The sequence below is a fragment of the Ceratotherium simum genome, chromosome 8 (genome assembly GCF_057802395.1).
Source record: "Ceratotherium simum simum isolate JZ-2026a chromosome 8, ASM5780239v1, whole genome shotgun sequence".
Lineage (NCBI taxonomy): Eukaryota > Metazoa > Chordata > Mammalia > Perissodactyla > Rhinocerotidae > Ceratotherium > Ceratotherium simum.
This window is the reverse complement of record NC_141907.1, coordinates 12,756,409-12,784,017: the sequence shown is the minus strand read 5'-3', so window position 1 is coordinate 12,784,017 and position 27,609 is coordinate 12,756,409. Positions and strand designations below refer to the sequence as shown.

Here is a 27,609-nt window from a genome sequence, read left to right as displayed (position 1 = left end):
TAGTATTTATCAGGTATTCCCAAGTTCCTCAATCTATGAGAAACTCTTCCCTTAAATAGCCAGGAAGGACCAAACCCCAAAGCATCCACTTAATTATCAGGAAATACAGGGTTTTAACAGATTCCCTTCCAGGGGTCCCAGAGGGAGACAAGCATGTTCCAAAATCTGTCCTACATGTTTCTTGTCACTTCAACAACAACCTCTCTCCACATCTCAGTCATTCCCTGGAGAAGTCCCCTTACCGTTTCATAATTGCTACTTTCCCAAGCATGGCTCCTTCCTCCCTAATCTCCAGACCACAGCTGAGACAAGGCTGAGTTAATAAAATATTCCTGTAGGCAACATTCTCAAAAGGCAAGGAAAAACAGAAAAGGAAACAATTAAACAGGATAAAAAAATATTATGGCTCACCAGATCCAGAGGCCAAGCCCACCTTGAGGGACCCCTTGAAGGATTATACCTCTTACCAACTTAGTCTCCAAAACAGGATGACAGCCTTTTGCCATTTCTCCCTGCTTGATCAAGGGATCTTTAGTCTTAAACCCAAAGGGAGGGATCAAACCTGATCTCCAAAAAAATGCAATTCTGCCTTCAATGACCACATCCATCCACGTCATTTTGAAACCTGTAGTCTATAACAGCTTGTTCAGAATTTCTTCCATTTAGAAGAGGTTCTGGCCTTTTTTTGTCAGATTACAGGAGTTTTATCACAGGGTCTTCACAAAATCAGTGTGCAATCTTTGTCAAAAGATAAAGTCTGCTTTAGAGCAATAGGAAGACATCTTCTTGCATGTAAAAATAATGGTATGTCCCCACTTTCACGTCTCAGCATCCTTTCTCCCTTCCTTCCTTCCTTCTTATTATCTGTTTAAGCCCTGTGCCAGGATTTTCTAATATTTGCAGTTAAACTCATTCTTAGCTGATGTCTGTGTGTGTGTGTGTGCACGAGTGCATGTATCTAGCAAAATTGTGGTCACATAAGTTTCTGTTTCAGGAGAGTGTGATGAAGTGGTTCTTTCTGCCACAAGGCTGCCCCTCCCAGGACACCTGGTCCACAGGCAGATGGATTGTCCAGATGCCATCCCCTAACTAGAACAGACTCAACATTATCAGTGACATTCCCTGAACCAGGCACACAACAGGGCCAACAAATATTTGTTGAGGAAATGAATGTACAAAATGTTTCCTGTTGTCAGGGCACCTAAATCTAGTAGAGGAGGTAATAATTAACATTTACAAGCTGTAGGGTCAAATAAGAGCTGCAACCATGGGGATATTTCAGGATCAAGCCCTGAAACAAGAATTCTGATAAAGTTATTATTTTCTGATTTTTAAATGTGTTTAAATGAAAATCTTTCAAATGTATCCAAATTTAAACACTTCCAACTGTTTTTCACAACCTCCATGCCTCCCACCCTGACGTGAGCCGTATCGTCTCGTGCATGGCTATTGTGGTCTCTTCCTAACGCTTCTCACTGTTTCCATTCATGCCCTCCTCAAGTGGTTCAGGGGGGTTCATACATGGACAATGAGTGAGAGACACCCTCTCCTCTGGAGTCCCAATCCTGTGTGACAGAATGAGAGCCTTGGGGTGCTAGTGGTCAGGTTCTCAGCAATTTGCAGAAAGCTGGCCAGCAGTTGAATAAAGAAGAAGAATAAAATGAACAAAGTCCTGGCAACATAATTTGAGTCACTGGATTTAGTTGTGCCTAGATTTCCCCCTATTCTTTCTAGATACCTAAGTCAACAACTTCCTTTTTGTTCTTAAACTCCTTTGGAGCCAGGTTTCTATCACTTGCAAACAAAAGAGTTCTGGCAAATTTTCTAAGTTGCAGTTTCCTCTTATGCAAAATAAGCTACCTCCTAGGCTGGCTGTGAGGAACAAATGAACTAATATTGCGTCAGAGTTTTGTAAGTATGAAGTAAAATTATTCATTGGCACATACCCTCCGAAAGCACTCATCAACTAGGATGCTTTTGGTTGCAATAAATAGAACATGCAATGAAAACTAGTTTAAGCCACAGCTATTCAGTGTGGTCCCTGTACCAGCATCTGCATCAGTATCATCTGGAAGTTTGTTAGAAATGCAAATTCATGAGCCTCACTCCAGCTCCACTGAGTCAGAACCTCTGTATTATAACCAGCTCCCTGTGTGATCCTCGTGCATCAACGGCTTCAGCAATGAAGGATTTGTTATCTCATATAACAAGCAGTACAAAGATAGCTGGGAGCAGATTGTTTAATTTCCTTTCATCAAGGGCCTGGATGCTTTCTACTCTGCTGCTTGGTTCACTGGCTTTTGTCTTCAGGTTTGTCTCACGGTTGCAATATGGCAGCCTTAGCCTCCAATAGCGTATCTTCATAGAATCGTGTCCAAGAACAGGAGGGGCAATTTCTCCTCACATATCCTTTTCATCTGGGAGGAAATCCTTTCCCCGAATGCCCGAAGGACCTCTTCTTTCTCCTCAGAAGTTAGGGTTGCATCCCATGCCTGTGCCTAAACAATCGTGGACACAGGGAATGAAGTGACCACAACTGGCTTAGACTAAGCCACTTTCACCGCCTGTGGCCGCAGAGGGACCAGCTCCCCTGAGCACGTGGGCGAGTGAATACCCAGACCTGGTCAGGGCTTTGCCAGCAAGGGAAGAGGATAGGGACAGCTATGGAATACAACAAGGAGGGTCTGCCACACATATAATAGGAGTGCAGTCTAGAGTATGGAGCAATTGTGTTGCTCTGTCACTCTGATCCCTCAATTAAAGTAAAGTCCAAGTACTGAGAACTTTCTCATGTCTTTGGAACTTCATCAGTGGGTCAAAGATGATGGAGATTTTTCAAGGTTTGTCAAGTGAGTGTTTTGTTAGCTCAGGAAAGCCAAAGAAAGAGGTTGGATAGGCAGAGGCCACCTGAGGCAGCACATGACCTACAGGTCCATCTGGTGTGGACTTTCCAAGCCTTCCCCAGTGTCAAGGCCACACATATTACACCAACAGTGTTCCCTTATCAGTGTAGCAGAGCCTAAGAGTTACACACATGCTCAGTCATCTCATCACCTAGTGGGTGCCTGACATTCCTAAGGGATAGGTTCCAAGGCATTTGTAACTTCTAAGTTTATGAGTACCACTGGAGCATGTAAATTCCCCCATAAAATGCACCAAGTATATTTCACATCAATGATGACAGTTATGACGAGGAGTAAACACCTAAGGTGAGATGTGGGTGCTGCGCAGGCAGTTTGGCTCACTCACTAGTCAATGATTCTGCACAACAGCCTCAGGGAGTTGTTGTGGAAATAAGATCACAGATATGGAAAGTTTTGAAGTAAGACTTTAGCTGTCTCATAAAAATTCTGCCTACAAGAACAAGTGAGGGCGTTAGCCAGCAGCCAGAAGCCGAGTGACTGCTTCTCCTCAGTTTTACAGATTTTGTTTTACACAAGAGTAGAACTCAAGATTCCCCCTACCCTACCCTACACATACACCTTTCCAGAAAGGTTTTTGTTGTTTTGTATTTTGGAATGCATCCAGAGGAAGGACCTGGTACGTTACAAGTAAATAAACTTATTGCTCACGTTAGACAAGTGCTGTGAGTATATACTGAAAACAGGAGGAATAATAGTAAGCAGGTAAAATACACATCTGAAAAGAGTTTCAAATACACACTTTGAAAAAGGGGAGATACACAGTAAGCAGGGAAAGAAAGAAGAACCAGACACACGTTTGACAAGGCAGGAGTCACGGTACTTGTTCACTGTGACATAAAACTATTTTCGTTGGAAGCTGATTTCTCTCATCACTATCCACGATTCAAATTCTTAGCTCAGAAAAAACAGCAAGTTAACACATGAATTGTTAGATCTGTGGACTCAAGGATCTACTGTATGTCGAGTCTGGGGTGAGGAAGAGGCAGGAGCGGGGCCCAGGAGAGAGTGCTAAGTGTGGGTAGCAAGTCACCGCTCAACCCCTCCACATCTAAGAAGCTCATGTGGGAAGCTGAGCCCTGGCGTCATTTTACCCACAGATTCTGCTGTCGTCTGCTGTGACTCCTTTGCTTTCTTCTTTTCAGTTGATGTGGCTTTTGTTTTGGAACTGAACATCCTTGTCTCCTCCTGAGTCCTCTTCTTTCTTCTTCCTACCACAAAGTATTAATCCCATAAACCATCCTGTGATGGATAGATCTTAGCATCCTTGGTCCTGGTCATGACTGCGGGCTCTGGAGTCAGCCTGCCTGAACTTGACCTCAGCCCCACCACTAACCACCCTGTGTGACCTTGGGCAGCCCACATAACCTCTGTGAAACCCCGGTGGTCTCTGTGGGATGGGGATCACGAGAGTGCATACCTCACAAGCATGTGAAGAATGAAATACTGTGTTGCTTAGAAAGAGCTCAGGGGAGTGCCAGGCACAGCACGGTGCTGAATAAATTTTACCTGGGGTGATGGTGAAGGTGATGATGGTGGAGAATGCAGAATAGTGTTAAGATGGTTCTCTGGCACCTCTCTCCAGGACATGTCAAGACTCATGATCCCAAGGCATTGTGATGGCAGCCCATCCGGTTCAGCCTCGGGGGAAGCTGGGGCCTGCAGTCTGGTGGCAATGCCAACCAGGCCACTGGGCTTCCTTCTGCTAAAGAGACATGGTGACAACGGAAGGCTGGTGTCATAGGGTTCACCTGCGGACCCTCTGGGATCTCAGAAACCAGAAGGCCTGCATGAGTCCAGGCCAAGCCCGAGGCTGGAGGACACTTGAGAACTTCATTGAGGGGCGGAGCATCCTGCTTTCAGACTCAACTCCCATCTGACAAGCTACGAAGCCTCATCTACAGGTCGGGTGGGCAGCACCCCCCAGATGGGGCTTGGTCAGCGGGTGTCACTATGTCCCATGGGCTGCCAGGACCAAGGCAGCTGTGTGGGCCTCTAGTCCAGGTTTCCCGGTGATAGGGAACAGCTCCTGTGGGATGTACTGTCATCTCTGGGAGATCTCCAGAAAGACTGAGAACTGCAAGGGCAAGCATGCTCTGGAGGGATTTGAGCAGCAGCGTGAACCCTGGGTCCCTGTGGTCCTCCAAGTTGAATTATTTATGATGCTGTATTGGTCGGATCGTGTTTTTAATTAGAATCCTGGGAAAAGGCTGCAGCCTCGCAGCCCTCCTGTGGAATCCCAGAGAAAGCTCTGTAGGCCTATTGAATTGTTTTGGTAACAGGATCAAATACTGACAACCGTGAGCTGGTAGCGCCGCTGGACGAGAAGCTAGGCCCGAGAAGTCTGTCACACTTTACCGGGCCTGAGGTGTTGCCCCTTGTTTCAGAGGCTTACCCTTCTCCAGGGCAAGCTTGGGAGATTAAATGAGATGGCATCTGTAAGGAGTAGGCCCGGCGTCTGGCACCAAGCTGGCAGCAGACAGTGTTTCCTGGCACGGCGTCGCCAGCGGGCCCCGTGTGGTCTCCGAGTGGCTCCAGTGGCAGAAACCCAGGGACCGACAAGCCTGCTTCCACGGCGTGTTTGCTCTGCTCTGCTCCGTGGAAGCACTGCATGAGCGACTCAGCTGCAGCCGGGAGATGACCAGAGCCAGAAGCCAGGGAGGAAGCAAACAACAGCCCTGGGAAAGCAGGAAGGCAGAATCAGATGCTTGGAACCACATGGAGGTGAGAGGTCCTGCCATGTAATTCGAAACCCCAGATTAGGAGCCCCTGTTACATGGGAGGAGGCAATGGGGCAGGCCAGAAGAACACACAAGGCCTGCCTTTAATGAGCTGTGTGACCCTGGACACACTTCACCTTTGTAAAATGCGGCAATGATAATGACCTAGCACATACAGGTACTCAAAAAGGAATATTTGCTTCCTTTTTCCTTTTGGCAAGTTACTTGATCTCTGACCTTTTCAGTTTCTTCCTGTGCAGATACAATAATCCCCATGTCATTGAGTTGTGGGGAAAAACATAATAGCTGACGTGTATGCACTGACTGAACATTTCTTCTGTGGCTCACTCCATTTTCAGTCCTTCACATGTATGATTCACTCATTTTATACTCTCAATAAACCAAAGAAGTAGGTACTATTGTCATTTCCATTTTATAGGTAAGGAAATGAGACACAGAGAGGTTAAGAAACCAGCCCAAGTCACACAGCCTGCTGAGCGGCCCAGACGCTCATCAACATTTGTAAGGGGGGAGAAATGGAAGGTTTGTCTCCAAAATATTAGCATAGTTATTCTGAGGGATGAGAGTAGAAGCAATTTCAAGTGTCTTTTTTGGGCTTTTCTCTATTTCCAAATTTTCTACCCTGAAATATGTAACTTTCATTATCCCACACAAGAATGTCTCAACAAAGGTTAAACTATATCAAAACGAAAACCACAGTTCAGCCCTTCTCAGCCTGATGCTCTGTAGGCCATTAAGATCCTTATATGAAATATCCAGAACAGGCAAATCCACAGAGACAGATGCAGACTGTTGGTTGCCGGGAGCTAGAGCGGGGAATGGGGAGCAATTGCTTAACGGGAATGGGGCTTTCTTTGGGGAGCTGAAGAAGAGGTGGTAGTTGTGCAAGACTATGAAAGTACTAAATGCCAGTGAATTGCTCCCTTTAAAATGGTGAATTTTATGTTATGTGAACTGAACCTCAATTTAAAAAAAAAAAAGGAGAGTGGGATCATACCTGTAGCTTACTCCTGTCCGATGGCTCCATCTCTTGGGGTGACCGTCCCTCCCCTCCTCCTCAAAGCAGGAGCTTCAGTGGAGAACTCCTCCTCCTAAAGCTTTGCCTGGCCCCTCGGGGACAGACCAGTCCCGTCTACTGCGGGCCCACCACCTCTGATGAGAAGGAGGCATTTGTCAGGCCCTGGGAGCCTTGAGGGCCTTTTCTGGATGACAAGCCTGTCCCCCTAGTTCGTTCTGCTCCACAGTGCCATCCTGGTTCCCCCTGGTACAGCCCGGGGAGTGCCGCGGTTGAGTCGATGCTGCCCCCTTTTCTGGACCTAACCATTGTTCTTTACCTGTGATGGGGACCTTCAAGGTGAGTCATTTTCCCCCTTCAACCCTTTCCTTCCTTAGAATCTGACCCTCTGAATCTCCCTGAGCTCAAAACTGGAAAGCTGATCTCACCAGATTAACGAGATGCAAATGTGGTGATAGAATTTAGAAGCCCTGAGCAATCTTATGACCTGGAATTTTCTCCGTTGCCTCTCAGGAGAAGCCTGTTCCACAAAACCGGAGTGGTGGTTATGTTGGACCTGCTTTGTGGTCTCGGGGCCTCGGTTGCGGGACTATCCCAATTCTTGATTTCCGGAACACTTGAGAAACCAAGTTGGTGAGGCAGCCCTTAACCAGAAAGAGCTCAGAGGCAGACTCTAGACAGTCTAGAAGGGCTGGCACATGTTTCCGTTCTTCCCTTTCTTCCCTCATACAAACAGCAAGCACTCAGTAACGGTCTCCAGATGAATTCTATGGAGAGACAACAAAAGGCTGTGTTTGAATCCCAGCTCTGCCACTAAACAGCCGGATGACTTGGGCTAGTTTCTCTGCTGCCTTGAGCTTGGGTTCCCTCAAGAGCAGCCCCTACCTCCCAAGGCATGAAGAGTCTGGGGTGGGTGAATGCAAGCAGGCCAGCAGGCCCCTCGGAGGGCTCAGTTAACCCAGAGAGATGACGTGGTGACACCAGTGGGGGAAAGGGGGCAGCCACCCAGAGCCACATACTTTCCCTTTCTTTTTTTTTAATTGGGGTAAAATTGGTATATAACATTATATAAGTTTCAGGTGTGCAACATTATAATTCGACATCTGTCTACACTACAAAGTGATCACCACCACAAGTCTAGTTACCATCCATCACCGTATGATTGACCCCCTTCACTCATCTCACCCCCCCCAATCTGTTCTCTGTGTCAGTGAGTTTATTTTCATCTTGTTTGCTCATTTCTTGTTTTTTTTTTTTTTTGTATTATGGTAAGTTAAATAAGTCAGATGGAGAAAGACAAAAACCGTATGATTTTACTGATATGTAGAATCTTAAAAAAAAAACAACCAAAAAAAAATACCATTTTTGCTTTCAAAACTTTCCTGCGGTCACGTTATTTACTTTCCCCAGGTTAAGCTCCCTGGGTTTACAGAGCTGGGGCCTCCCAACTGGGCTTTATTCATGTCATAATGTAAATAAGGAAATGTGCTGTGGGCCTTTCTTCCTCCTGGCTGCCGGGAATCAGATCGCTCCGGAGGAGGGGAGGGAGGTGCGTGGTCCCATGTGAGCACCCAGAGATAACTGCCGCAATTCCAGTCAGAGCCTCCTCTGTTTACAGCATAAGGGTGCAGCTTGTTCCGGGTGTGGGGAAACCCCAGAGCTCCCGAACGGTCCACGCAGCCGGAAAAAGCTTGGAAGCCAAAATCTCTGCCTCTTACTGAATGTGAGGACCCTTGAGGGGGACACACAACCTCTCTGAGCCTCATTTTCCTCATCTGTAAAATAGAGATAATAGCTCCAGCCTCATGTGTGGATGAGTTTGCTAAAGCTGCTGTAACAAAGTACACAGACTGGTGGCTTAGCCAACAGAAATTTACTGTCTCACAGTTCTGGAGGCTGGAGCTCCAAAATGAAGGTGTTGGCAGGGTTGGTTCCATCCGAGGGCTGTTAGGGAAGGAACAGCCCCAGGCCTGTCTCCTTGGCTTGCTGATGGCCATCTTCTCCCTGTGTCTCTTCACATGGTCTTCCCTCTGTGTTTGTGTCTTTGCACCCAAATGTCCTCTTTCTATGAGGACAGCAGTCATACTGGATTAGGACCCACCCTAATGACCTCATCTTAATTCACTACCTCTGTGAAGACCCTATCTCCAAATAAGGTCACATTGTGAGGTACTAGGGGTAAAGACTGCAACATGAATTTTGGGGGGACACAATTCAACCCATAACAGGTGGCTCTGATGAAGATAGGGGATCAGGGATGAGGAAGCATTCATGAATGTGTCCCCTTTACTCTCCTGGAGGCAGGGGGAGCCTTCTTCTTGGGGACATTTCTATTGTCCTCATCTTGCCTGGGCAGTAGAAGCAACTCTTATAGGACTCTTTTTGGGTGGTTCCCTATCATACTCCAGAAGATTCCACTGTATACTCTGTGATGGACATGGACCATGAGCTCAGCATAAAACGTCATAGTGGCCCAGAAACCTGGTTTGATGAATTTTTCCAGACCTTGTTTTCTCTTCCTCAAGCTTTAGGCCTCTTTGCTTAGCAAGTCTTCTAGTGTAGCCAAAATCCCAGGCCCAGAGTCAGACCAATCTACATCCAATCTCCCACCTCTATTCCTTGGCAATGGCACTTTGCCAAGCCTCTTCACCTTGGGAATCAAGAAGATGAATGGCATACTTTGTGTCTGGAGCATAGTTATGATATTGAATCGAATCTATCAAGTTTACATATTTTCAGTGTCGGTATATATAGCTATGTTACATGGCGTGTCCCCTCTCCGTCTCTGTCCCCCTGGAAGCTCATCCAGGCTCTGCTCCTTTTGTGTCCCATTTGAATTTGGACAACTGCTCTGCTCCATTTGCTTTACTATCTATCTTGTAAACAGGGTAAGAGTTCCTTAGCCCAAGGCATGATGGATAAAAGAAGCCACGTCCCCACTGTGCCCCTTGAGCCAAAGACCCAGCTTCTGCCCTAGGAGGGCTCAGCAGTGCAGGCAGACTGTGGGGCAAGAAGCCAGCCTTGCCAGGCTCCGGGCTTCCCCACTTTGGGACTGGTATGCAGAGATGAGCATCGAGGGGCCAGATCAGGTGGGAGTTCCTGCCTGAGGCAGCTCAGGGTGGGGGCAGATAGAGTCCAGGTGCACCAGGTGGGGCTATGAGGAACCCTCCCACAGGAGTACCTGGGACTTCTGAATGACACTGAGAGGGCAGTGCTCTGATGTGACTAAGCTGGGGCTCCAAGCCCCCAGGGTGCTGGACAGGGCCTCCCTGATGAGAGTGGATATTCCTGATGTCAATCAGGCAGGAAGAGGAGGATGCTGGGACAGGAAGTAGCTTGGAAGGCGGGCCTTAAACTGGGGAGGAGTTGCCACCTTCCTCTCTGTGGGCCCCCCTGTGGGGATCTGAACCCCGAGGGTAGCGAGGACGTGTGCCCAGTGCTGCAGGGTGGTGGCCACTGCCCGGGAGGAGGCTGAGCCAGGCAGAGGACAGCCATGGACAGCCTTGAGGGTTCTGAGAGCAGTCATGTCAGTGGCAGTTATCCGTTATTCTGTTTACGTCCCTTTGGCGCCTCCAAGCTCCTATAAAGTCTTGCTAAACAGTCCAGCCCAGTCTCAGCTGGGCTGGGGCAAAGTGAGGGGAGGGCCTGTGTTCTGGGTTAGGTCCGAGAGCATAAAGGACAGGCAGGGCCTTGTGACGCCAGGGGTGTGATGACACCAGGGAGACCTGGAGGGAAAGAGGAGCCTCAGAGGCAGGACTGGCACGGCCCTCTCATGGAGGAGAACGTCCCTACCTGCTGCAAACCCTCGAGAATCAAGGTGAGAAGTGAGGACACCGGTGGGGGAGGCACAGCCACCCAAGCGACCAAATTCCTTCTCCGTGGGTTTCCTGCCCGAAGACTGGTGTCCAGGATTGTGTGCTGTGGGCTGTATCCAGATTGGGGCTGCGTCTGGATTGGGGGTTCCTGTAAGGGCAAAGGGAGCCAGTAGGGGGCCAAGAGAACCTGTCCTGGAAGGCCCAAGTTCAAACTCCAGGAGCACCAGGGTCGGAGGGTCAGAGCAGGATTGGGAAGTGGGTTACAGAATTTAGGGTTTAGAAACCTTCATCTATATCTTCAAACCTCTTTGACCTCATTTCCTACCACTGCACCAGAACCACCCAGGCTCCTTGCAGTTCCATGAGCACATGAAGCGGCCCCGCATCAGGGCCTTTGCACTTGCCGTACTTCCCCCTGGCACCCTCTTCCCACAGATAGTCACTTCATTCAGGCTTTGCCCAAGGATCACCTCAGAGAGATGTCTCTGACGACCCCATGGACAGTAGGGTATGTTGTCTATCCCCTACGTTTTCTCTTACTTCACAGCACTTGCTCCCTACAATTATATTCTACAGTTCATTTATTTGTTTATCCTATTATTGTCTGTTTGCCCCAGTAGCATGTAAGCCCCATGAAGGCAGGACCTGGGTTTTACTCACGACTGACTCCCCAGGGTGTCAGACAGGGCCTGGCACGTAGTGGATACTCAATAATATTGGTGGAGTGAATGATGAAAGGCAGTGGATGTCTACTGTGCTTCTACAAGAGCTCCCAGACCAGCCTTTACAGAGCGTCGGGCTGGCTCAAGGGCTGGGAAGGTGGCAGAGGCAGTGTGAACGAGCCACAGTTATTTCTACCTAGCCCTCTCTACGCGACTGTCTCTCCATCTCTCTCTCTGTTTCGTGGCTATTTCCTCTGAGGAGACCCAGTCCTCCGCTGTACTCCTCCACCACACGTGTTCACTGTCTTGCCTTCCCTCACTTACAGTGGTTTTTCTCCATTTTCTGCTTTCCAAAATCTTGTTCCTCTTCCAGGCCAGAACTATTCATCCTTCAAGGGCTACCTTGAGGCTCTTAAACCTTTTCGTAGAAACCTTTTCATACCAGGCGAAACTAATATTCCTTTCCCTTGGCACCCAGAGCACTCTCTTTATACCTCAATTGAAGCAGTCTTCACAATCTGGGGTAATTGGGACGTAACAGGGCTCTGCCCTCCTTAGAAGATGATGAGAGGCTTAAAGGCACAGATGTAGGGTTGGTATCTCTAGGACTTTGCATATAATTAGTGCTCAGTTAATGTTTGCGTGATTGAATAAAATTGACATTACTCTCTGAGAATCGGCTGGGGAAAAGAAATGAATTTAAATGTGCACTGTGTGCCACACACTGCTAATAATGCTGTCACAGTCTTTGTTTCCCAAAACCCTTATTTGCAAAAAATAGCAATCTTATGGGATATATATTACCATCTGTGTTTTATGAATGAGGGTCAGAGAAGTTATGTGAGCTGCCCAGGGTCACACAGCTAGTAAGAGGCAGACCCGTGTTTAAAGTCACACTTCTATATTTAAAGACAAAATGGCTTATATTCAGTTAAATGGATTATATTCAATTATTTTTATTGCTATAAATTCAGTATGGAATTCTAGAAGATGACATAGCTGGATACAAACAGGCATGGATTTGTAAACCTGATTGTGACATGCCAAAAGGTAAATAAAAATAGTGTCCTTTTTCCATAGTGATGAGAACAACTTTACATTGTCTTTTTGTCTGAGGAGACTCTGAACTACATAGACACCTGCCCCAGATGAGTCAAAACAATTGGCTACGATGAGGTCCCGTAAATTGGTGATGCCTAATTTACATTTTTCTGGAGGCTGAAACTGCTAGTGTAGCTCACCCAGGGTGTGAAGTCGAGAGGTATTTATAGCAGCAATAACAGCTGATTGTAAGTATTTGCATGCCAATGAAATTTATTCTAGGAAATCTGAAAATTACCAAGTTCAGTAGCTGTCGTGTTGGGCTCATCAGCTGAAGCCACAGTTCAAAATTTATTTTACTTTATTTATTTATTTTTTGTGTGTGAGGAAGATGGGCTCTGAGCTAATGTCTGATGCCAATCCTCCTCTTTTTGCTGAGGAAGATTGGCTCTGAGCTAACATCTTACCCATCTTCCTCTATGTTGTATGTGGGACGCTGCCACATGGCTTGATGAGCAGTGCATCGGTCTGTGCCTGGGATTTGAACCTGCGAACCCGGGGAGGCCAAGCGGAGCGTGAGAACTTACCTGCTAGGCCACCCAGCCAGCCCCTAAAATTTGTATTGTTAAGACTTTCTTTGAACCTAAGAATAGAAAAATAAGAGGGTTGCCCTGAAGTTGGAATCTCAGGGCACATTTAGCTTGCTGAATTTAGCTCAGTCCCTGAAGAGATAAAACTTTACAACAGTTTAAATGAAATAAAAAACTATCCGTAAAAAAGCACCTTTCCAAATAATGCACTCTACCATTTAATGGAACTTACCAGAACATGAATATTGTCCTTTAAAGCATTTCCATGAACTCTGTAAACTAAATACTTCCAGAATGAAAACTAATGGATTTTTAAACTTTCATGATTTTCCCCAGAAAAGTTGGTTACCAAATGTATCACCTACCAATTTGAACAATGGAAAAACTTTTAAAAAACCTAGAAAAATATGAGAAAAGGGGCTGGATGGAGATCCTTTTATACAATTACAATTGTTTACCTTTAAAAAAAGATTTCTTCTTTTAATGATAAAGGAGCAAATGCTTTTTTGTAGAAAACACAGACAAAATTTTTAAAAGAATAGAAAAGAAAAAGACTCGTCCCGTACTCCCAGAGACAATCGTGGCTAACATGTTGGTGTGTTTCCTTTTGCTTTGTTTGTTTTTTTCTAAGCTTGGTTTTTATTGTTTCTGTGTTTGCTGTTATTTATCTGCCCCTCATTTTGTTCTAAACAGCGCCAGTGACCTGGCAAATGAAGCTGATGGGGGCTGCAAGAGGAGGAGCTGCTGTCCCCGCTGTGGTCATAGGTGAGTTATTTCTCTGGGCACAGGTCCGTTTACACACGTCAGTTCCGAAAATTTGAAAAAGCAACGAACCCTCTGTCCACAAAACTGCACAGAGACCCACAACACCTTGCATACAAGTTCAGCAGCCATGTCCAAACCCCTTAGCCAGCCAGGAGCCTCAGGTTCAACACCCCTGAACTAGGTGGTTTTAAAGACCCCTTGGCAGTTTACAACTCTGCCTTCTCCAAGAGGCTGTCACATGCCCCGTTTATTATTTAATTCCCTGGGAGTTCTGAGCCTTCCCGGACCATCGCCTGGGTTTCCCCACCACAGACTGCTCTGTCTTCTCTGTGAATCTTGCAGTCAGGCTGTAGGAAGACGAAGGTCAACAGGCTTTCTGCACATGATCCCCGGTCCACACTGCTGGGGACACTCAGATTAAAATAGTTTTTAATCTTTGTTTGGGAGTCAAGAGAAAAAAAGCCACCAGTCAAGGCTTGAGGAAGTGTTTTGTTTTTTCTGCTCTGCAAAATGGTCCTGATTCATTACATGCTGTGGCATGCATTTGGTGCCACCTGGGCGTGATGGCCACACCCAAGCCCTGACTACACGGGGTCCAGAGGCCACAGGACAATGACTAGACCCAAGAGTGGCCACCCTCCAAACCCTCTCAGCCACAGTGTGTAGTAACTGCAGCACGCACCATCCCGTCCTCTGAGGACACAGCTACGCCAGCACCGGGGCAGTGAGGAACAGGAAGGTCAGTTGGGGACAAAGGTGGGGGCTGACAAGCAGTACAGAGGGTCTACTGGGGCAGTTGGGGCCCCAGGTGCCTTGGGAAGGACTTCAAATTGGGAGTCTGGAAGAAGGGGGAAAGGGGCAGAAGGAAATAAGGAAGCTTCTGCTTACTAAGTACTTATTGAACCCAGTAAATCTGTTATTAGAGCTTCTCAACAAACATGCGAGATAGGGTTGCTCAGCTATTTACCCAACAAATTTTATGGGTTGGAGGCTCTGCAGCAGACCCTGTGAAGACAGCAGCTAACAGACACCGAGCCCCTGCTTGCATGGAGCTCCTCTTCTAATGGGGGAGCAGACAAGAAAAAATTGGCCAAATAAGTATGTGAGATGACAGGGGAAAGTGCCCCCAAAGAAAAACTGAGCTACCTGAAGGGACAGCGAGGGAGGTAGTCAGGGAAGGCCTTGGGAGCTGTGTGGGTGTCTGGAAGTGTGCTCGGCGTGTCTGGGGGCCCACAGGGAGGGCCAGGGAGGTTGTGGCAGATTATTACAAGCCACATTGGGCACTTTGGATGTTGTTCTGAGTGGGGGTTGAGATGGGGACCAGAAGGGTCTTTTAAGCAAAAGAGTGATAGGATCTGGCTTCCATTGTCAAAGCATCGTTCCAGCCCCTGGGTGGAGAAGGAGACCACAGGTGGGCGAGATAGAGGGCAGGGGGTGCAAATTATGACCCCTCACTTACAGATGAAGATTTGGAGGCTCAGAAACATGCCTCAAAAATCTGATGGCGGGCCGGCCCCGTGGCTTAGCGGTTAAGTGCCCGCGCTCCACTACTGAAGGCCCAGGTTCGGGTCGCGGGCACGCACCGACGCACCGCTTCTCTGGCCAAGCTGAGGATGCGTCCCACATACAGCAACTAGAAGGATGTGCAACTATGACATACAACTATCTACTGGGGCTTTGGGGGCGGGGAGAAGGAGGAGGATTGGCAATAGATGTCAGCTCAGAGCCGGTCTTCCTCAGCAAAAAGAGGAGAATTAGCATGGATGTTAGCTCAGGGCTGATCTTCCTCACAAAAAAAAAAAAAAATCTGATGGCACCACGACCATCCCGAATCTTTGAGTAACTTCCCTTCGCCTTCAGGACAGAGCACGTGTGCGCAGACGAGATCCTGCGTAGTCTTCCTCAGCCTCCCTCCCCAAGTTCTCTGGCTACCCCGCCGCCTTTGGACTTCTCTCCTGACTCCTCAAGAGGCCAGCGTTCAGGTACCTACCTGGTCTTTGTGCATTTGTCCTGACCCTGCCATGCCTGACTCCCACTTGTTCACCTGGCCCAGTCCTAGTCATCCTTGGAGTCCTTAACCATCTTTTTCTCAGGGAAGTAACTGCTGCCCCCTGCAGACCAAGCCAGGTGTGCTAGGTCCCTCTGTAGGGTCCCCTCTGCTTTGGTGGCATTCCTCAATTTGGGAGTCCCCACTTTTTGTTAGTCTCCCCTCTGGGCTCTGGAACATCCATAGGCATGTTGTCTTCTCTCTTGTTCACCCGTCAGCACTTAAGCCAGGCGTGTGCTCTGGCACATGTATGGACCCTTGATAATCAATACTTTGTGAGTTGAGTAGAACACTTGCCCAAGATCACACAGCTCACCAGCAGGAAGACCAGGCTTCAAACTTCTGATTCCAACTTCTTGTAGCCTCAGGACTGCAACTCAAGTCTTGGTTTATTTAGTCTCAGCTCACGATGGCTCGTGAACGAGCCATTTCATTTTTGTTGGCCTCGGTTTTCTCATGATAAAAAGAGAAGGCCAGACACTGAGTGTCTTTCCAGAGTTACTTGCCTTACAGGTGCTCCCCAAATTCTTCTGACCCCAAGAAACTCCCAGGTCCCAGGCACTTCCAGAATACTTATTCCTGGCCTCACTCCAACCCGCAGAATCACAACTCCAAGATCGACTTCCTGGTTCTGTTTGTTTGTTAGTTTAGTCAAGAGCCCCAGGTGATTCTTATCACCAAATAAGTTTTGGAAACACATTTCAAAGGGACTCCTGCTCAGAAGAGGTTTCCGAAAGAAAAAGGGGAGGGCGTGCTGAAAGCACGATAGCAATGACTATTTCAACCAACAGTGGTTTCTTCTTAAATGTCTCCTCTCTTTTATAAGAAGAAACTGCAACTGAAGCCTGATATTTACTTACATGAATTATTTTGGGGCCTAACAGAAGGTTCCTGAATTTCCACTGAGAGAATGATTTCCTGGACAACTCTAAATAGCACTGCCCTGACGAGCTCTGACCAAGTCTAAATCAAGAAACACTCAAAAGGACCACAAGCAAAGGCGGGAAACTCATCAGCTCTGAAAGGAGAGGCAGAAGCCCAGAGAGGTTCATCAGCTTATCTGAAGGTGCACAGCTAGGAGGCGGTAGCAATGGAAGCAGACCCAGCTTTCTGCGCCCCTGGCTGGTATTTTTCCTCCTGAACCACCGGAGTGTGCCAGGGCAATGTGGGTTCTGCACAGAAAGCTGTGATGCCCACACCTCAGAGCAAAAGGTGCCCCATAAACATCACATGAGTGATGACCCCACCAAGAACAGAGCATGGCACAGAGGAGGCACCCAATGGATAAGGGTTAACTGACTGACCAGTGGCATCCTCTTACCCTGATCAGGGAACAGGGCACATTTCAGATTATTTCATTCTCTGCCTTGTTGGAGTGAATCTATGGAATACCTAAGACAAGTTCCCACAGTCAAACAGAAATATGTTTGATGATTGAAAAATACAGTCGCATGCTACATAACAACGTTTCCGTCAATGACAGACTGCATCTATGACGGTGGCCCCATAAGATGAGTACCATATAACCTAGGTGTGTAGTAGGCTACACCATCTAGGTTTGTGTAAGTACATTCTAGGATGTTCGTACAATGGTGAAGTCGCCTAAGGACATATTTCTCAGAACGTGTCCCCGTCATTAAGCGGCAGATGACTGTAATCAACGCAGGATCAAGGGAGGCAGACTGATTCTCGCTCGGCCATTTCTTTACCCCTTGGAACCTCAGTTTCCTCATCTGGAAAATGGGGAAGATGCCTCCATTATTGTGTTGTTGGTGAGGATTAGGTGAGATACTGCGTAGTAGGCGGCACAGAACCAGTCAGCATTGGTTAAATGAAAGAACAGCCAAATGAATGGGGAGAGGAAGCTGTTTGTTCTGCCCTGGATCTGGAATTTGTCCTCCTCTTCCCAGCCTCTTGCTCTAACAAGTGTGCAGCAACTGTAGCCGGATAGTTCCTGAATGAAGAGTCTGTGGTTGGGGGGGACAGTGTAAGTCCAAACACACTATAGCAATAAAGGCAGAAGTGAATGACAAAGAAGCTCCCACAGAACCATCTTCCACTGAATATGATATATCGGCATTTTATTAGTTATGAAAAGTTTAGCTACAAGGAATAGAAAAACCTAAAACAACAGTAGCATAAACCCCATAGAGGTTTATTTGTCACTTATGATCACAGTGGCGAAAGGAAGCCAGTGCAAGGCTGGAGTGGTGCTCTAGTGGTGCATGTTCCTTCCATGTTGTTGCTCAACTGCATATAGCTTCTATTTTCAGGGTCAACTCATGGCCCAAGACGGCTGCGGGAGCTCCAGCTATCAATCCAAATTCTGGCCAGCAGGTAGGAGGAAGAGATGAAGGAGGAGGCACCCTCTCCCTCTGTGATGGTTAATTGTATGTGTCGATTTGACTGGCCACAGGTGCCCAGATTAAACATTGTATGTGGGTGTGTCTGTGAGAATGTTTCCAGATGAGATCAACTTTTGATTCAGTGGACTCAGTAAAGTAGATTGCCCTCCCCAATGTGGTTGGGCATCGTCCAATCTGGGAAAGGCCTGAATAGAGCAAAAGGCTGAGGAAGGAGAAACTCGCCTCTTTTTTTCCTGCCTCATTGCTTGTGCTGGGATATCTCATTTCATCTTCTCTTGCCCTTGGTCTGGGATTGACATTATCGGCTCCCCTGCTTCTCAGGCCCTTGGACTCAGACTGAACTACGTCACTGACTTTCCTGGGTCTCCAGCTTGCAGATGGCAGATTGTGGAAGTTCTCAGCCTCCATAGTCACCAATTGAGTGATTCCTAGTAATAAATCTCCATGCACTGGATATCCTGCTGGGTCTGTTCTCCGGAGACCCTCGGCCAACACACCCTCTCAGGACATTCCCCAGAGACTGCACACACCGCTCCTGCTGAATTCTGCTTGACCAGAAGTTAGTCAGACGGGCACACCTAGCACCAAGGAAGGCTGGGAAATGTGATCTTTACTGAGGAGGCCATGCATGCTGCTTAGTTCGAGGTTTCTGAGTAGGAGAAGAAGGAAGAATGGATACTGTGGGTAATGAGCAGTCCTGGCCACATCCTTATCATCTGCGTGCTGCTTGGACTGGTTAAGCTCAGGGCTTTTCTTAGATCACTCGTTTTTCCATGTTGAGTTGGGGTGAAAAATAGAATGCTTTTTTCTGAATTGAAAATCTTACTTAGTAACCTAACATATGGAACTGACATCCGGGCATTTGCTCTTCTTGAAACGGGGCTGGGAGCCTAGACGGCACCCTGCGCCAATCTAGGGCTCCCTGTGCCACAGTTAGAAACCCACACTCTCTGACCGCAAGCCCTTGGAGGGAGAGCTTCTGGTAATGAAGGGTAAACAGGCTTTTATCAAGTATTAGCTTGTGAGATACACATTCCTCTTGTGCTCTTTGTTTTACGGAGCAGAAACTGAGGCTCACAGAGCAAATCACTTGTCCAAGATCCTAGAACCAAATGCCCACATATTCTGTCCCCCATGCTGTCTCCCATTCCAGGATGAAGGGGTCTAGTCTGGGCTTTTTCCAATATTCTATTTTTCCCTATCATGAGATGAAGGAAAAATTCCTAAGCTTAGGAATCTGGAACCCTCAGTACCCGTCTTCAGTAATCTCTAGCTATAGTCTACTGAATCCTGCTGCTTCTGCCACCAGCATCAAGGGCCAAGTGAGTGGGGAGTTTGAGGAAAGAAGAGATCCGGGGCGGGGTGGGGGGGGGGTGAGATCTGAGTGGCGCCGGGTTGGAAGGGCAGGGCTGTACCAGGCAGTGCCGCAGGCCCTGTGCTGGGAGGGTCTCCTCAGCGGCCCTCAGGAGAAGGCCACAATCACCACACAGGGCGCTTTGGAGGCAGATCAAGTGGGCGTTGTGCCTGGAATGCCACAGCGTGTCAAGGCAGGCCTTAAGCGGCAAGGAGACCCAGGCTTAGTTGAGGTACACTGGGTTTAGTGAGGAATCCTTCGGTCCAGCTCTCAGTGATGGGTGGGCTGGAGTTTGAGAGCCACTGGGCCAGGCACTCTCCAAGAGTCCTGTGACCTTAACTTCCTCTCTCCTGAGCAATGGGGTGCCCAGGAGCACACAGCAGGGAACCCTTTGTGGAGGAGGACTGTCTGGCAGCCTCCGGGCTTCCACTCGACTCTGAAGCCAGAGGCAGAGGGATTCTTTAAACTATTGTACATCCGGGAAACAGGAGCAGCCACACCGGAGCTCAGTGCTGGCCCCGAGAGGAGGGAGGGCGTGCTTGATGTGTTTGCAGTCTTCCTTTCTTCCTCCTGCCTGAAAGGACAGACACACATGAGTCCTAGGCAAAGCAGTGGTTTTGAGTCAGAGAGATCTGAGGTTTAATCACTGTCCGCCGCTGACTGACACTGTGACATTAGGGAGGCCACCAGCCAGCATGCTCAGTAAATACTTGCTGAATAATAACATCTGTCAGGCCCTGTGCAATGCTCTTTTTATGTATTAACTCATCGAATCCTCACAATCTTATGCCATTTTTAGGTGCTAATAGCAGCCACAATTTACAGACGAGGAAACTGTGAAGCACAGAGAAGGCAAATAACGCGTCCCGGGGGCATGGCAAGTAAATGCCTCCAGCACGCATGCTTTGAACCCCTCTGATGTGAAAGACTGAATACACACAATCTCTTGGAGACTGTTTCCTCGTCTTGTGGGTGGCCCATTCGGATGGGGGCAGCTTGAGTTTAAGTCATTTGTAACGCTGGGCAAATGCAAATGCAGGCATCGCTGGTGAAGTGGTGGGCATGTCCCTGGAAGGCCATGGCTGGAGGGTCCAGAGGCCCCCTGGAGAGAACTCATCCTGGGGGCAGACAGTGACCACAGACAAGCTGGGCTGAGCAGCAAAGCCCCAGACATGGGTTGGAGTGGCAGTTCTATGATCAGTGTGGTGTCTTCACCTAGTCATTTGGTCCTGCCCAGTTCCCTGTGGCCTTATGCCTGTGTTCTCCAGAGAGGGGCAGTGGTGGGTAAAAACAATGAGCATTTCACCAAAGTGCCCTCAGGAGAAGGATGGGCGGTACCAGTTTGGTGTCCCTTTAACAGAGAGCGACATCAAGGAGAGGCGTTCCCCATGTCTCTGAACACCTTAAAGTGTGTAGAAAATGATCATCCGACCCAGGAAAAGCCAGCGATGTGGTGAGGCAGGCAGCTCCCTGCCAGCCCAGCCTCACTGAGAGCAGAAGGGGAGGAAGTGGCCAATGTGCCAGGTGCTGACCAGACTCCTGCCCCCAGGGGCTCTCCAGAGGGTCTGGATGGGGAGCAGGGCAAGGACCATACAGGGCGAGCCAGGGAGACACAGCCAGATGCCATGAGCATTCTGAAACCTGAACAAATAAATTTTGAGAAAATTAACCCACGTTAGTGGTTATATCCCTTTAACAGAGGGAATCACCAAGGAGAAGGAGGTGCCCCGGAGTCTCTGAACACCTCCAGGGGCCATGTTGGAAAAGGAAAGTGAGGAGGAGGCAGAGAGTGCAAACCTGGGGCAAGAGTGGAGAAAGCGGATCGGAGGCAGAACCCGGAGAACAACACAGGAGTGCAGCTCCTGAGAGGACGCCGGGAGGAAATACTCATGAGCACTAACCGGGTCCTTTCATCAAGTCCTCATCATAACTCTGCAAAACAGGCATTGTTATTCCCATTTCAAGGAAGGTAAAACTGAAATTCTAACAGATCAGACAACACGCCTGATCACACAATGCGCTATAGCTGTGGGCTTTGGACCTAAGTCTGTTTGGCTCCAAATCCCAAGTTCTTCCTCCTATACCAACTTCACATTTTCCCCTAGAACTGACCCTGCAGAGAACATACTTGTCATATCAAAAAGGGCTTCTAGAACCTGCTGCTGCAGGGCAGTGCCTCCGAGAGTGCACAAGTACTGAAAATGTCTTTGAAACACCACGATCAAAGTCATCTCTAGTGTGGGTTGCTCTGAGGGGCATCCAGAAAGTGGGAGCAGAATAGAAGCTGACACGTGAGGAAGGGGAGCCGGGAAGCGTAATGTAAGCTCTTAGAAACCTCTTCATGACATCCAGACATTAACGCTGAGCGACACTGCAGGGGTCCTGGCTTTCACTTAAGACTCAGGGTGGGTTGAGGAACGAAGCTGCAGGGCAGCCCGACAGCAAGTCTATTAACAAGTGCTCCAGTGGTCATTTCCCAAATTAAAACATTAAGCTCCCTACGTATCACAAACTTGATCAGACATCGTGCTGACCTTGGGGGAAAGAATGACTCACAGTCCGTCGGACTGCGGGAAGAACCTCAGAGCTTCCACAGTGGGATGGGAAACTGAGGCCCGGAGGTGTCAGATGGCTCCCTAGGTCTATATGTCTGGCCAGAGGCGAAGTGCGGTCTAGGACTTCCAGCTCCTGACCCCAGTTAGCACGTAGCATTGGCCCACAGAGCCGGAGCAGAAGTTTCCACTGCAATTAAAATCTCAACAGGGCCTCAGAAGAACCCCACCCCTATCTTCCCCGTCGTCTGCTCTGTTCAGTTTGATTTTCTGCATGGCTCGTAGCACCATCTGAAGTGATCTGCTGGGTTGATTCGTTTACAGATTTTTCTGTCTATCTCTCAAACCAGACAGTAAGCACAGGCCCTCCTCTGTCCTGGTCCCTGGTGTGTCCTGGACACTTGGGGCAATGCCTGGTACGTGGAGAAGACATTTAATAAATATATGTAGAAGAAAGGGTGGGAGGGAGGAAGAGAGAGAAAAAGGAAGGAAAAGAAATTAGCCCCTACTCTGTGCCAAGGACTCTGTATGGTCACATTTCATTTTTTTTGTATTACTTTATACCTCACTTTATTTCTGAAGTTCCTGGAGGCAGCTATAAGTACTGAAGGGCCATTTCCAATGAGGAAACGTAGGTGCAGAGAGGTAAAGTGATGAGTCTATACTGACTCATGCACCGGGGGAAGGGAGCTTACCCTGTATTGAATCATTCAATGCACATTTATTGAGCTCCTCCTCTGTGCCAGGCACAGTTCTAGGCTTGTGGGATATTCTAGTGCACAAAGCAGATAACAACCCTTGCCCTTGCAGAACTTACAGTCTGTGGGAATCTAAAATTTCAGTAATGTGTAACAGAGGAAAGGGCAGAAGGCCCTGACTCAAAATACACAGGAGGTAGACCTCCCAAGGCTGCCATCTTGGGCTGAGCTCCATACCATCCCCGTCTCATGTTTCACCATCTGAAGCAGGGAACTAGTGGCCTGGAGGACAGTGGAGGAGGTGACATGGAGCCTCTTCCCTGGCTGCCTCCATGGGAGGTTTGGGGGTTTGAGCCCTTCTTATTAGAAGGGTAAGATCTGGATGCTGATGGAACAGTTCACAAGATTCATGAACCCCTAGGAACATTCATAGCTGTTTTGAGTTCCAAATTATAGCCCATATTTGGGGAGGAGGCCATATACCCCAGATCTATGCAGTGCCCCTGGAGCTCCACGTTTTGAGGGCTCTGGAAGAATTTGGAGATGGTGGTGGCAAGGATGTTGGTGTCTCATGATGGGCTCTGTCAGACCAAGCAGCAGAAGGGCTTCCTCAGGTGGTTTTGTGGGCTGTGGGTGCCAGAGCAGGAGCTGAAGAGCATGTTGGGCTCTGAGTGGTGGGTGACGGAGGTGACAGGCTGGGTAGGAAGCACATCTTTGGCCACTCCCAGAAATACCTCATAGGTACTCTAAGAGGCATCCAATTTCCTACTTATGTAGGTGGAGGTGGGGTGGAGCATGGAGTCATTCTAATTGGGACATAAGTGTAAATGAGACCTTATTTTGTAGACCCAGGATGTCAAGGCCAGCAGACATTGCTCACATACGATAATTGCCCTTTTCTTCCAGCAATTGGGAGAAGAGAGACAACACAAGGAGGGGTTAAATCTAATAGATTATTCCAAAGGCCAGAGCCCTTCAAAAGAGAAAGGCTAGAGTCCTTGATAGGACACCAAAGCCCTCATGCACCAGCCCCTGAGTACCCACCCTGGGTAGTCTCCTCTCAGGATCCTCTCCTCGTACACCTTTCTCCCCACAAGCCCTCGTTTGGAATGGTCTTCCTAAAACTAATATCACGCCATCACTCCTCTACTTTGTAACCTTTGATGGCTCCCACATTGCCTTTAGATGGTCCCAATTCTTTAGCACAGAGTATGAGCACCTTCACAACCTGACCCCTTCCAACCTGTCTCTCTAGATTTATCTCTCCTTATTCATCGTCTCCAATATTATGTTCCAGGCACATTACAATCCAGCCCCACGAGATCATTGACTGAATATGAATGCACCTGGGTATGCTGACTCCTCTACTCAGAATGTCCTTCTCCTGTCCTCTGTCTGGTGAAACTTCTCTTTCCAAAGAATTAGCTTGAGCACCATAGCCCCTGGGAAGCTTTTTCGGATCCACCCGGGGTTGAACTGAGCATTCCTTCCCATCTTCATGCCCACACTTACTTTGTCCTCTCCCTTTATTGGTGCATCTAGAGATCAGAGTGGCCTTTATTTGTTTCCCCCGCTGGATGGTGACATTCTTGAGGACTAGACTTGGTGTTAATCATCTCTGCATGCTCAGAGCCTAGGATAGTCAAGTGCAGAGTGACACTCTACAGAACTTGTTTAGAGAACAAAGAGAAATGTGTGCATGAGCTCTGATCCTGACCAGTATTGCATAGAGTCACACAAGGGCCAGCACAAAATTTAAGGAGGTGCCCCAAAAGCTCATTAATTAAGATATATAATTTTTTGTATGTGTGAGGAAGATTAGCCCTGAGATAACATCTGTTGCCAAGCCTCCTCTTTTTTGCTGAGGAAGATTGGCCCTGGGCTAGCATCCACGCCTATCTTCCTCTACTTTATATGGGACCCCGCCACAGCGTGACTTGATGAGCGGTATGTAGGTCCACGCCCGGGATCCAAACCTGCGAGTCCTGGGCCGCCAAAGCAGAGCACGTGAACCCAACCACTACACCACCGGGCTGGCCCCAAGATAAGTAATATTTTAATGAAATGTTTTTTAAATTCATATTTATGCTCAAAACTCCATGACGGACAAATCTCAAAATGATAAATAAAGATGGGATCTGGGGCCGGCCCGGTGGCGCAAGCGGTTAAGTGCGCGCACTCTGCTGCGACGGCCCGGGGATCGCTGGTTCGGATCCCAGGCGCGCACCAACGCACTGCTTGGTAAGCCATGCTGTGGCGGCGTCCCATATAAAGTGGAGGAAGATAGGCACAGATGTTAGCCCAGGGCCGTCTTCCTCAGCAAAAAAAGAGGAGGATTGGCGGATGTTAGCTCAGGGCTGATCTCCTCACAAAAAAAAAAAAAAAAAAAAAAAAGATGGGATCTGATCCTGCACTTGCATGACTCTCCTCACTCACCAACCCCTAGTCCTAGCCCTAAGCAATTTGCTCAGAGGAGGTGACTCCCAACAGCACATGCTGAGTGGCTGAGTTGGCACTGCCACCATGAGCCTGGAGAGAGGGCAAGGATTAGAAAGTTAAGTGACGGTGAGGGAGGTGGGGAAGATGGTGTATCTATCAATCAGGCATCAGCAGAAAGCAACTCTGGCTAATCTTAGTCAGAAAAGGAACATGCTGGAAGGGTATTGGATGGCTCCTGGACTTAGAAGGGTGAAGAACAGAATCAGAACCAAGGGCAGTGGGCACAGCCTGGTTAGGACACAGCTGCTGGCACCTGGTGCTGCCTATGCCACCATCACTGTCACTCCTCTGATTGGCCTTATTGACTGCCTCACACACTCCAGGGTCAAAGTCCCAGGCAGGAGTGGCCACTTGGCTGGGCCTGGGTAGGGCCATGCCTTGGGTGTGTGACAGGTGAATGGGAGGATAATCTTCTGGCTTCCATGGTGGAAGGTGCCAGACTGTAACCCACTATTACTCCCCACCAAGGGGGAGCTTGTCCCAGCTAGAAACGAGGTTACGTGTTGGACAACTCAACACGTGGCAAATACTTAATATAGATAAGGTTGATTTCTCTCTTTGGAGACTGCTTAGAGTGATTAATTAAGATGGAGAACTCTGGAGAAGGAACAAACCTGTATTTTTTGGAAAATGGCAAAAGGAGAAATACTAAATTGGTTTCACGTTCAGACGTGTTCTGGTTCTATCACATGAGAAGGCCACTTGGACACATTTGGCTTGTTTTTCATGGTGGTGATAAGCTGTAGAGATGATATGACCCTCTTTTGCCTTCCAGCACAGTTCTGCCAAAGAGCTGCCTTCTTAGGGTAGGGTTGGGGGGCATCAGAGCCGTCCTATAACCTGTAGCAACAGTGTCTTTATGACACCATTTTATCCAGCTTATCCAACCAGCCACAGACCTGCAGGATGGGAGAGTGCAAGGCAGGAGTCTAAATACAATCAGAGGTAGAGTGGTGAGAAGGAGAGAACCAGCTCTTATTGGAACCCTCTGTGTGCAGGTGCCATATACGCCTTACCTCATTTAATGCTCTCAAAACCCAGCAGTACTACCAGTGTTAATTCCATTTTACAGGTGAGGAAACTGAGGCTCTCAGGAGTTAGCTACTATGTCCAAGATGACACATAGAATCAGATTCAAAGCCAGGTTGGTCTATTGCAGCGTCCGTGTTACTCTCTGGCCCACAACTGTGAGGGAGTAACTTTATATCCACCGCTGGTTCTTATTTATTCAACTTTTGAGGCATTTGGCATTTTCATTCCTTGAGAACTAATGTGAGAAAGATAGCCAAGAATAGACTGACGACAGGTCTCTCTCCTGGCTTGCTAACTCTGGTCTTTCATCCCACATTCAGCTCAGCCTTTAGGCCTCTACCCCAGCAGCCATCACACCCTCAGTGCAGCTCAAGGATAGGCCTAGTGCCACCTCCCATTTCCAAATATTCCAGTCATGGACTTTCTTTCTTCTTTTTTTTTTTTTTTTTCGCCTTTTTATAATGGAAAATTTCAAACTGGCACAAAATAGAACCCCTGATACCTATTACCTGGCTTCAATAATTTTCCTGACTTAAATTTGACTTCAGTGCACACTTCCCAATGTTCATTAGTATTCCTTGCATCTCCAGGTCTCCTTACCAGGGGATTTTTTCTTAGAATTCAACCTTAATTTTACTTTCCTCCTCTGGCTTCCTTCAAATTAGGTACCTCTAAAAACAACAAATCCTCTTTTTGAGTTTATGCACTTTAGCACTTTTACACATCGTTAAATGTTTTGCATGATGACGTGCATACAAATATTTTCTTCCACAAGTCTACGATTCTGTTTTTGTCTCAGTTAATCTCTAGAATCCTCTAACGTCAGCTCAGTTTTTCCAGGACCTTCCTTCCCCAGGTTTATGGTCCTTGCTTTGTCGCATTCCAGCAGATCCAGGATTTTTTGTTGCTGTTGTTGTTGCTCCTGTTACTTATTCTTGTTAAATTAATTTTTACCACCATTGTTATTTGCCTTTTTTTTTTTTTAAAGATTTTATTTATTTATTTTTTCCCCCCAAAGCCCCAGTAGATAGTTGTATGTCATAGCTGCACATCCTTCTAGTTGCTGTATGTGGGGCTCGGCCTCAGGATGGACGGAGAAGTGGTGCCTCGGTGCGCGCCCGGGATCCGCACCTGGGCCACCAGCATCGGAGCGCGCGCACTTAACCTCCAAGCCACGGGGCCGGCCCGTTATTTGCCTTTTAATAGAGTTTAATTGAGCAGCTACAGCGTATGGGCAGCTAGGTCCAAGCGGAGTTTCTCATTGTGTCCCTAAGTGCCAGGGACAGGGCCCACCTGGCACAGGTGAGGTGCTCCTGAAAAGCCCACTGAGAAAGTGTCTTACTTCCAGTCCTAAGTCTGAAGGCTGCCATCTGTATTCTTGGGATAAGAGCTTCCAACTGGGAGGCAGAAGGTGGGATTTTGAAACAAATCATCCCTCTTATAAGTTAGTGTCTACTTTCCCTGCTAGACTATGCAGTCCATGAGGGCAGGGACTGTCTGCAGCTGTGTCC

The 27,609-nt window shown here is 48.0% G+C and overlaps 1 protein-coding gene across 1 annotated transcript in view; it reads left to right on the top strand.

Moving 5' to 3' along the window:
* Window positions 1-13,491: 13,491 nt before the first annotated feature.
* Window positions 13,492-27,609, top strand: part of PROM1 (prominin 1) — a 124,981-nt gene continuing 110,863 nt past the window's right edge. Inside the window, exon 1 of the mRNA XM_087434125.1 lies at window positions 13,492-13,550. The gene's annotated coding sequence lies outside the window, so the exon portion shown is untranslated. The remainder of the gene's footprint in view (window positions 13,551-27,609) is intronic.